We start from the raw sequence: 11,951 nt of genomic DNA, 5'->3' as shown, positions 1-11,951 counted from the left end.
TATTCTTCCTTTAAAATAGATACTGAGTTTCCATTTTAAGCAGGTACGTCAAGGTAGAAACAAGATTCCCTCACTGTCAAGCTATGGTACATACCTGATCAGCCAGGTACTTTTTATCAACTGCAAACAAATGCCAAAATGCTAAATCCTTTAAAACACAGTAATTTTGGTTTAGAATCCAAGGTCAGATATATCATTCATTAGCTGTTTTAAAAGATTTTATAGATAGATAGATGATAGACAGAGGCTAAGTGAGGCTAAACCTTGTACCTAATCTTGCCAAGTTAGATTCTTCCAACCCCCTGCAGAAATTGATAGCAAATGAAGGAGGCCCAGGATTGAGAGGTAGATCTAAGTAAGAAAGCGGGACTAATGAAAATCAGGTTTAAACTTTTCTCGATGGTAGACTTCTCCACTCACCGTGACTAACTCCATAGTTTACAGTGCTTTGCACACTGACAGTCTGGCTGAGAATCTTGATCAGTTTCCTTGGTTAACTCATTTGGATCCCAACTCAGCTATAAACACCTTAAAGACAGGAATCAATCTGAGCACTTCTACCGAAGACAAAGCTTTGCTCGCCCACGGTGAAATGTCAATGAAAGTTTGTGGAATGAATGAACTATTTGCCAGTTTGACTTCCACCTGGATGGATGGCATCAAGAGCTCTAGCCAAGGGCTTCTCGAAACAAATGTGAATGATGACCTGAATTTTGTCACAATTCAGATTCTGATTGAGGAGATCTAGGGGAGGCCTGGAGATTCTGTGCTTCTGAGAAGCTCCCAAGCTATTTAGATCCTGGTGTTCTTCAGACCATAAAGGATCTAACTCACTCCTAAAGGGTCTTATTTTCATGAGGCAATGCGGCCTAGCAGTTAAAACTATGAAATGGAGTCAGAGAGACATGAGCTCAAGTTTTATTCCTATACTCACTAATTGAGTCAACACAGGAAACTTATTAACCTCTCCATGCCTTAATTTCTTTATGCATAAAAATTTTGATAAATGTATCAAATTTTGTGGGCATCATGATATCTTAATGAAATAATGTCCGAAAATATTTAGCAGAATACCTAGCATATGGCAAGCACTTCAGATGCAGTCTCATGATTTTTCTCCCTGCTTATGCCTAAGATTGTACATTCAAAAATGTCTTTGTAGGCTAAGTAAGTTAAACCTCAAGCCAGTCTTGCCAAACTTCATTCCCCCCGGCCCCCTGCAGAAACTGATAGCAAATGCAGGAGGCCCAGGGTTGTGAGGTAGGTCTGAGTGACAAGGCAAGGCTAATGAAAAGCAGAGCCTTAGAGACACTGGACAGTAATGTGGAGTTAATTACTGAAAAAAGCAGAGTTTTTACAGTAAAATAAAGCAGGAAAAGGGGCTGAAGAAGAGCATATAGAGAGACAATCTGTTTCACGTGGAAAATGGAAAATGTGTACAAAATATAAAAATGGCATTCGAACTGCTTCTATTTCCTATATCTTAGGTCAGGTTACCCACCAGAAAGATGGTGAGACAAGGATGCATGGCAGTGGCTTAGTAAAGGAGGTTTTCTCAGGGAAAACCGGTAAGAGTGTGGGAAGCTGACGAGGGACGGGGAGAAAGCCAAACAGAGATGGACCAGCTCTCAGGCAAAGTCTCACAGAAGGAAAGTTCAGCTGGACCTTCGGGGAATTCCTGGAGTGTAAATTCGCCTCAAAGATGTTTTGACTTGAGGAGAGCGAGCTGGCTTTTTTTCACTGGTTTTAAGCTACCCCAGAGAAGGGGAAGAGACATAAATTTAAATCTCCACACACTTCTAATTCTCCACAAGTGCTGGCAAAACAGGCCCCAGTGCCGAAAAGCAGTGTTTCAATAAAGAGCCACAGGTCCTTGAGGTTTGAAGATAAACCCTACAGAAAAGGAAGGATAGGACACAAAATGATAGATGCCAGACTACTGAAAATTAAATTATAAAGGCAACATTATTGTTTACACCTTCCCAGGACAGCTGCTAACAATGAGAGTAGTTCTTCTCTATGATTCTTTCAATGCCTAAGGCTTCTTATTGTGAGACATTAAACAGAAATGCCAATGTTCCCTGCAAGTCAGGCTGATTTTTCAACATGAAGTCTTGTCTTGTTTTATTTTTTGTTTTGTTTTTTTAAAAAAAATCACCCTTCAGCACCAGAACCAGTGAAAGCAAGCAAGATGAAGGAAATGTTAGTAAGCACTGGCGTATAGAGAAATTGGGATAAATATATATCTATCACATATAAGATTTGGACTGAAGATTAGCTATAGTCAAGTTGCTTAAAACCTAGTGTTGTAGACCGGAAAGGAAAAATGTCCAAAAATGATGTACTACAAGTGAAACAAAATATGGCACCAAAAATATGGTTAATCGCTCTGGCTTTAAAAATTGTTTCCTTGTTTTGTTTGCATTCTCACTTTCTGAGATGAATAAGCTCTCATGAAAAGTATAGAGCTGGACCAGTGATAGAAAGAGTGATGTCCAAAATAGCTGTGCAGTTTTAAGTTCCATAACTTGACTGGCAGAACCTTAGAAATTGAATGTAGAACCAAGTGTCTTAGGGTAAAAATAAACTGTAATGTTCTGTTAATGCAAGCACTCCTATCTAGTCCCATATTTCCCATTGCACACAAATTGAATCTGAGGTGAAAAACTAAAAATACTTGAATCTATTTTTTGCACTTGTTACAGAAAATACTGAAACTGGAAGAAAAGGGGGAATTGCCTTTTTCCAAGGACAAGAAATGCAGAATATTTTCTTCTAAAATTTGGAGAGTTCGGTGAGATAAAGCAAGCTTTAGGTTAACACTCAACAGAAGTTTAAGAGACCAAACAAACACGAGTATGTGTGTATATGTGTGTATATGTATGATATATATATATATGTTGTATATACATATATAATCATATTTCTCAAATAAAATATTTTATACATAGTAAGAAAAATATTGGTTATAATAAATGACTAGCAGAAGTAAATGTCTCTTATTTAGGGTCCTTTCAAATACTTTAGAAACAAAAACATTTCAAAAGAGCAACAAAAACTTAAAATACCTAGGAAGAACTTAATAAAAAATGTCCAAGACCTATGAAGAATAAATTAAATAATACAAATTAAAAAAACAAATAAAAGAAGAGAGATGCAATTTTCCCAGATGGTAAGACTAAAAAATTATACAGATGTCAGCCTAGATTAATATGTAAATTCTATATAATCTAAAGAGAAAGTCATTAAATTTTTAGATGGAATTTGGCATGGTAATTCTAAAGTTCACCTGAAGTAGAAAATATGTCAGAATAACAGAGAAATTCTTGGTAAAAATAATGCAAGGAAACTTACCAGATATCAAATCTATAAAAATACAGAAATTAAAACAAAGTGGCTGTAATGAAAAGATAGACCAGTCAAACAGAATAGAGTCTAGAAGTATTAGCGTGGGGATTTTAGTATATGAAAAGTTAAAATTGCAAATTAGTGGGGAAAATATACACTATTTAATAAGTGGTGGTGGGATAATGGGATTTCCATTTATATTTACGAAAGGCAAAAATATATTCCATATGGAATAAAGATCAATTTTAAATGAATTAAATATAAACAAAAACTACACCTAAGAAACATAAAAACCAAAAACTACAACATTTTAAAAGAAAATAGAGGGAGATAGTTTTCATAATATTAAGGTAGGGGAAACTTTCCTAAGTGAGCAAATTAGAGACTGTTAAAAAAAAAAGCAGAAGTGACTTTTAAACACTTAAGACATCACTATGATTAAAGATGTTGTAAGAACAGTTAAAATAGGGCGCCTGTGTGGCTCAGTCAGTTAAGCGTCTGCCTTCAGCTCAGGTCATGATCCCAGGGTCCTGGGATCGAGCCCCACATCGGCCTCCTTGCTCTGCAGGAAGCCTGCTTCTCCCTCTCCCACTCCCCCTGCTTGTGTTCCCTCTCTTGCTCTGTCTCTCTCTGTCAAATAAATAAATAAAATATTTTTAAAAAGACCCCGAAACAGTTAAAATATAAGGGTGAGTTCGGAGAGAAAGTATTTGTAACATTTTTAACATATAAAATGCTAAAATCTCAAAAATACAAGGAGGCTAAAACCTATAAGATAAAAATAGAGGTAGAGGATAAACAGATATTTCACTGAAGAAGAAATACCAATGGCCAACTACCATATAAGAGATCCTCAATGTCTCTGAGAATCAGGAAATACATTATAAAATGGGAAGTTAGCATGTAAGCTAAGAATATATTTGTAAGAAACTTGATAGGGCAAATTGTATATTTTTAATTAATATTTGAATAGGTAATATTTCACGTGGGGCAAAATGCACAAGTACAAAATACTATATAATAAAATTCTCCTTCCCGCCCAGTTCCCTGCCCGCAGTTTATCTCTTATAGGCAACTAATTCAATTAGTCATCTGTGTATTTTTACAAAAATATTGTATGCATTTATAAGCAAAATACACTATACTTGCCTTTCATATTCAGATAAACACACAGAGAGCTTTCTCATTCTTTTTTATGACGTTATCATATTCCATTGTATAGATGTGACGTAATTGATGGTTCTATAGGTTGACTGCAATACTACAATAAAAACACACTCTACATAAATTGTATCACTTAGATGCAAACAGCTATGCAGGATAAGTTCTTAGGAGTATAATTGCCGGATCAAATAATATTTGTGCATTTGTAATTGAGTGTAGCCTTTTGAGGAGGAAATTTGAAGACAGCTTTAAAATTTAAAATAGTTATGCCTTGGGACCCAGAACCTATCCTGTAGAAGTAATTTTAATGTAAAAAATGATGTCTGTGAAAGGGTGCATATTGTAGTATTTTAATAGCAATAAACTGGAAATCTAAATGTCCTTACTTTGGGAATGGTTTTGTATATTTAGAAAATATATATTGTGACCTATTCACATTCCAGAATAACATGCAGCTATTAGAACAAATGAGTTAGGTCCATATGAACAAATGTGGAGATATCTCCAACAGATATTTAATTAAGTGAGAAAAGCAAACGACTGAACAATATGTATCATATGATTCGTTTTTTTTTAAGAAACTACCTCTTCGGGCACCTGGGTGGCTCAGTCCATTGGGCGTCTGCCTTCGGCTCAGTTCATGATCTCAGGGTCCTGGGATTGAGCCCTGCATCGGGCTCTCTGTTCAGCGGGGAGTCTGCTTCTCCGTCACTCTCCCTCTCTGCTCTCTCTCTCTCAAATAAATAAATAAAAATCTTAAAAAAACAAAAAACTACCTCTTCTGTCTGAAAGGATACACACCAAGTTGTTGAAAGTGATTATCTCTGAAAAATGAAAAGAGACGGTATAGGTGATGGGGCAATGAGAAGGGGAATTTCATTATTTTTGCTGTATGTCAGGAATTACATTGTTTTGTAAATTAAAAAAAAATGAAAATGTTAAGAACACCACCGGACTTGTGAGAGGCAGGCACCTGGGTGAAATCTCCATGAAAAAAGCCTCTAAAATCCTTTGCACGGGCGCCTGGGTGGCTCAGTTGGTTAAGCGACTGCCTTCGGCTCAGGTCACGATCCTGGAGTCCCTGGATGGAGTCCCGCATCGGGCTCCCTGCTCGGCAGGGAGCCTGCTTCTGCCTCTGACCCTCCCCCCTCTCATGTGCTCTCTCTCTCTCTCATTCTCTCTGTCTCAAATAAATAAATTTAAAAAATCTTTAAAAAAAAATAATAAAATAAAATCCTTTGCACGGCAGCACTCAGAGACGCTAACACGGAAGTTGCAGACTGCAACAGATAGAAGAGGTGTGTCGGCAAGGATGACAGCCCAGCCAAGGCCGGCACAGGCGGGAAGGTAGACTACCTTTGCGGGTCCATATGGTATTCCCATTCTAAAAGTGCCTTTTCAGCTATAAGTCATAAATCTCATTTTAAACTAAAAAGCAAAGAAAACATAGGCACAATCTTTGCAATTTTTAAATGATGCAATGTGAGCACTTTGGCAATATATATAAAATGCATTTTGTGTAAAAAGGAAAATGTGGAACCAATATAAATAAATCATGTTTTACAAGTTATTTGCAACTGACTGCTTTATATGAATCTACCATATGAGCCTATACTTACACCTTATAAACATGAAAAATAACTAAAGCAGCAGGAGGGATTTCTTTCCCTCAATAAAAGAACCATATGCCAGGTAGAAAGTAAAATAATCACATCCATCAATGTTGTTTCTGAACCTCTGTCCTTGCTCAATAACAGTAAACAGCTGAACCCTACCATCCATTGTACATAATGATATAGAGTAATCTTTACTTATGAAATGTGAATCTGTGGAACAGCTAAGTAGAGAGACTCTCTGTTCCTGATTCAATCATCTAACAAGTTACACACAGAAATATTCTTTTTTAAAAAGATTTATTTATTTGAGAGAGAGAGAGAGCTTGAGCAGGGGGAGAGGTAGAGGGAGACTGAGAGAAAGAATCTCAAGCAGGCGTCATGCTGAGCTTGTATGCGCTTGATCTCACAACCCTGAGATCCTGACCTGAACCCAAACCAAGAGTAAGATGCTTCACTGACTGAGCCACCCAGGTGCCCCTGCACAGAAGTATTCTGCTGAAAAGTTGGATACAGCCCATCATAAAGACCTGGTATAAATGCCCCTATTCCACATCCCAGTAGGGGCGGGAGAAGATGATCACAAATGCTGTGACCAAGGTAGTCTCAGAATCCTCAGCTCAGCGCTTCATTAGTCAGCAGTCATGACCAACCAACCAAAATCATCACCAAGCCAGGTGAAAGTCGAAAAATTCCAGTTTTCCATTTGAATCTTTCTATTAAAATACCTGTTGTCAGTCAAGATATTTAGTTCTGCCAAATAAATAAATAAAATCTTTTAAAAAGAAGATATTTAGTTCTGCTGATTTCACTAGTTTAATACTTTTGATAATTGTGATTGTTTATGAGAGTAAAAAGAGAATTGATTCAATAGAGAAATATTTTCACTGTTATTCACACAGGATTTTGTCCTTACACCTACTCTACCATGTGTTAAGTGGAATGTTAAGGATTTAACAATTCACCTGGTACTGTTTTTAGTACTCTACATTGAAAAAAACTTACATTAATTTTAAGCTAATTTCTTAAAATATTTTTTTTAGTTTTATACTGTCAAAGCCAGAAAGATCAGTCTTTTCCTCACTATATTGAAACTAATCATTAGTGCATATTTAGCATGTAATATCACCTGCCTTCCAAGGCTCTTGACAGGGAAATATCATCTGCAAATACCTCAGTACAAAAAGCAAAGTTTAATATGAGGCTTCAACTTCTTCAGGCTTTTATCATTTCAGAGCCAGCCCTTAGGTCACCCCCCCCTTTTTTTTTCTTTTTTCCTTTTCTCTTATAATAGCATTTATGCTTGCTTTGCCTTCATTTTCAATATTTCTAGATAGGAAAAAAATAATATTAAAGATTTCAGTGCATTCTATTTATTACTTATGCAATAACAAATACGTTGTCAAATTTTAAGAAAAGGAATAGATCAAATAAGTAAAAGCTTACTTGATATAAAACTTAACACTGAGCTAATATAAAATTTAGAGTCCTGGTTACATTTCCATTGTCAAAACTAATTATTTATTAATTTCTGTTAACCTTAGTTTTAAGAGGGCGGGAGTGGATGAAATAGCTTTTTATAACTTTTTGTAACAAGCAACTCCAAATTTCATGATTTAGTATTCATGTTGGAATTTAGAGTAATTTAAACATTAACATAGTTTTTGTAAGTGAACAAGTCCTAAAGTATACAATGGAAGTGTTTATCTTATGCTCATTTCTTATCATGATCAGAACCTGACCTAGTAGGAGTTATGGTAAGGTGTCAACTAACTGAATGAAGAACTAAATACATGAATGAGAAAATAAATAAGGAAAACGTGATTCCTTTGATAAGTAGGTGCTATGTATTAAAGTGTATATTTACAATCGCTTAACTTAAAGGAAGATTAAGTATAGCATATTATGCATGATTTATAAAATGTATTGTGTGTACATATTATGCATATTGATGATGGAGTTACACCTCTCATTCTTTGTTGCCAACACAGATACTCAGCAATTTAGAGTCTTAACTGTTTTATCAGTGAAATAAATACTTCTAATAAAGTTAATTATAAATAAATTCTAGGAAGTGCTAACTGTACTTCCTTGATTTAAAGTCACATGTTTCCCATGTGTAATGTGGTGGTGAACCTTCCAATTAATGGCTTATGTAGGTCAGGAAAGAAATTAGCTATAGAACCTGTCTCTATCTTATAGTACTTCAAATACTCCTCTTTAGCCAACTCTTTATCTTAGAAACATAAAAATGTGTCCAGAATTATGTGTAAACAACACTCACACTCAACATTGAATCAGTGTTGAATGGTCTGCATGGCTTTACCAAAGAGCTGTTCTAGCAGTTAAAATATGAAGAAATTTGACAAGTGGCATACATCACTAGAAATTTGGGTCCAGAAAGTTTTCTCAAATTTTACACCCTGTATTACTCATATATACTCAATAGAAATATATCATCTCTCATGTAATCATTGTTCTTTCCTAAAAAAATAGACATATTAACCAGAAAAAATGATTCAAAAGCAAAATATGTATAGAACAGAGAAACAAGTTTTCTTAAGTATATCCTTAAAAATTAGGACATAGTCCAAATGATCTATTATGTTGGATATATTTTAATAAACACTCAAGCTTCATTTTATTTTTTTTTTAAGATTTTATTCATTTATTTGACAGAGAGAGACACAGTGAGAGAGGGAACACAAGCAGGGGGAGTGGGAGAGGGAGAGGCAGGCTTCCAGCTGAGCAAGGAGCCCAACACAGGGCTCAATCCCAGGACCCTGGGATCATAACCTGAGCCGAAGGCAGACACTTAACAAACTGAACCACCCAGGCACCCCTAAAAGATAATATATCAATTTATAAAAATGTGCTTCATATGTCATCTAGGATATTTATCACATTAAAATAAACAAAACATAGCAGATTCATTTTAATGATGTTCTCTGTGAATCTCTTATTCCTATAAATGTTTGCCTACATATATGTGTGTGTTTGTGTGCATATTTCATACCTGTCTTCCCCATTAGTCTACAAATTCCATAATGGTGAGATTCACAGTTATTGTATTCAGCCCAACTGACAAAGACTCTCTCCTTGACCAAGCTTTAGGCAGACTCCTCTGAACTCCCTTCTCAACTGGACCCTGACTCTTAGGCTTCCTTGTTTGTTTCTGCATAGTCCAATTTTAACAAGAATCCTGTTAAGTCAATTTAACCAGAATCCCCCACCCTTGATCGATATCTGATCACACTCAAATCTGATCTGCTTGCTCATCTTTCATCACTCCTCAGCAGATGTCTGATCAGCCTGGCCTGCCTTCAGCAGGAAGCCTGCTAATCAGTTGGTTAAGCCAGAGTCCCCCTCACTCCTGATGTTTCCTCTTAGTAATTATCCGTCCACTGACCACCCCCCCACCCAACACACACAACCTGCTCCTGGGCTATAAAATACTTACTCTTCCTTGTTGTAAGTTGGAGTTGTCCCCAGGATCTTTCCCCTACTACAAAAGTCCCTTGTAGTGGTCCCTACACCTATTGTGATGGTGCTGAAGAAAGTCTGTCTTACTGTCTTTAACAACTGCCATGAATAATTTTTTCCTTAACATAACAAAGAGTAGGCCCTTGACAATATCTTTTAAAATTTTTAAATAAAATTAAAATGTCTCTCAGTTGGAAATCAATGATGTATACTAGCATATTCAAAGTTCTAACTGATTCTTCAGTAAGGGAAAACTAATTTTTAAATTTCTGTTTTGCAAGTTTGTTGACGTCCTTTGAAATGAATTCCTGGAATTCATTTTGGGAAATTGAAATGCTAAGCTAATTGTAGCTTTCCAACTTTGGCATGTAATGTAGTAGAAATGAAATATCAAGATAAGAAAAAAAATGGCTATGAGGATAGATATCCATATCAAGACATATGTTTAAGGCAGAAATCATTTTGCAAACTATTCGGGCATTAAGAAAGCTGTGCTGAATATAATTATTATATTCCATGGATTTAGTTTGATTTTTAGTTATTTGAATTCCATACACACATTGCTATGTATACATAAGCAAGATACTGCCTTAATACTATCTTTACTTGTCTATTTTTCCCATGCATATGTTAACCTAATGTATATCTAAATTCTACCACATGAGCCATATTAAGTACTGCGCTCTCCTGCAGTATTAGTATCATCTATATGATAGCTGATATGTAGGTATGATAATAACTTTCTTGTATAAAGTTAACAAATCCATATTACTGACTGAAAGTTATACTTTTCATTTGAACAACTTATTTTTATGTAGATTCAGCCAGTCTTAATCTTCTAGACTTTGAGATAAAGCCATTTTAAATAAATTATGTATATACTCATAAATATAAATATGTATACATTATAATGTATATGTAATCTTTTGCATTTTAATTTTCTACATCTGTAGGTATCTTTTACATAGTTTTCTATTTTCTGACCCAAACTACTAATAGTAATAAATATATTTATATATATTGCTTAAAGTATAAATTCCAGGAGCAAAATATTGTTTCAATGTTTCATCAGAATATATTCAGTGGGTATGTCAGTCAAATCAGTAAATCCTCCAAAGATAAGAATGAATCATTTTCCCCAAAAATCCATAAGTGTAAATAAAGCAAAATTAAATCATAATTCTCTGTACCTTTAAGAAATATCATATTCTTTCCTACTTGCATGAAAAATATTACAGATGCAGAAAATGTACATTTTGTATCTTAATAAAAATAAGCTACTTATTTCTGCGTTATGAAGTCTCTCATAAGAAATTACATCTTTGACTCTTTTTGCATAAGTCTAAGAAAATGGTAGTTAATGGACTACTTAAATATTCCTTACACAAAAGAGTCTCAATAGATATGAATTCTTATCTCTCCACGTTTTATAATTCTAGTATGATCATTTGTATAATATATTCATGGTCAAGAATATATTTTTATGTTCACCACCTAAAATTTTATCAGCATGTTTCAATTTGAATTAATCTTCTCTCCCTCCATATTTTCTTATATGCCTTTTACTATTCTACCTTAAAATTACTTATGCTATTTTCCTTATTTGATTAGGTATTTCTGGAAACAAGAAAATCTCAAACATTACAGTTGCATTGATAGGTAGATGAACCAGGAGAGAAATAGCTGAATAATTTTTTCTCTGACCCCCATTCCCCACCCCCCAGTTCTCTGATATCTTATACTGAAACTGTTTCTTAAACATCAATACATAGTGCACAGTTAAAAGTATATTATATATGTGTTAAATTATCTTTAGTGATTACAATGGCTTTGATAATAGTTGTCTCCTTTAATTTAGAATTCAGAGATTTATCATTTTAACTTAAACTGGAAATATATGGCAGCATTAGCATATGTAACAAAAATTAATGCACCTTTGCAAACAAATTGAAACTATAATCGAATCCTAACTATTCTACCTGTTCTTAGATTATTATCTATACCATCCATTTGGATTATCTTGGATATTGCATGTCTAATTTTAGAATATCAGTAGATGAATAAAATATATATAGGCTAGAGTTGTACTGTCCACTGTATGGTAGCCACTAGTCACATACGACTATTCAAATTTTACTTAATTAAAATTAACTTTAACAAAATTAAGACTTTAGTTCCTTAGTTGTGTTAGCATACTTCAAGTACTCAAGAGACACATGTGGCTGCCAGATAGGACAGCACAGATTATACATGCTACAATTATCTTTGCCATTATAGAACATTTCATTATCACAGTTCTATTGCTCAACTCTGGCTTAGTGAGTTGAGATCAAATCAGCTGTT

This window comes from Leptonychotes weddellii, chromosome 11 (genome assembly GCF_054177405.1).
Source record: "Leptonychotes weddellii isolate Sample4059 chromosome 11, ASM5417740v2, whole genome shotgun sequence".
NCBI classification, from domain to species: Eukaryota; Metazoa; Chordata; class Mammalia; order Carnivora; family Phocidae; genus Leptonychotes; species Leptonychotes weddellii.
This window is presented reverse-complemented; position numbering follows the sequence as displayed.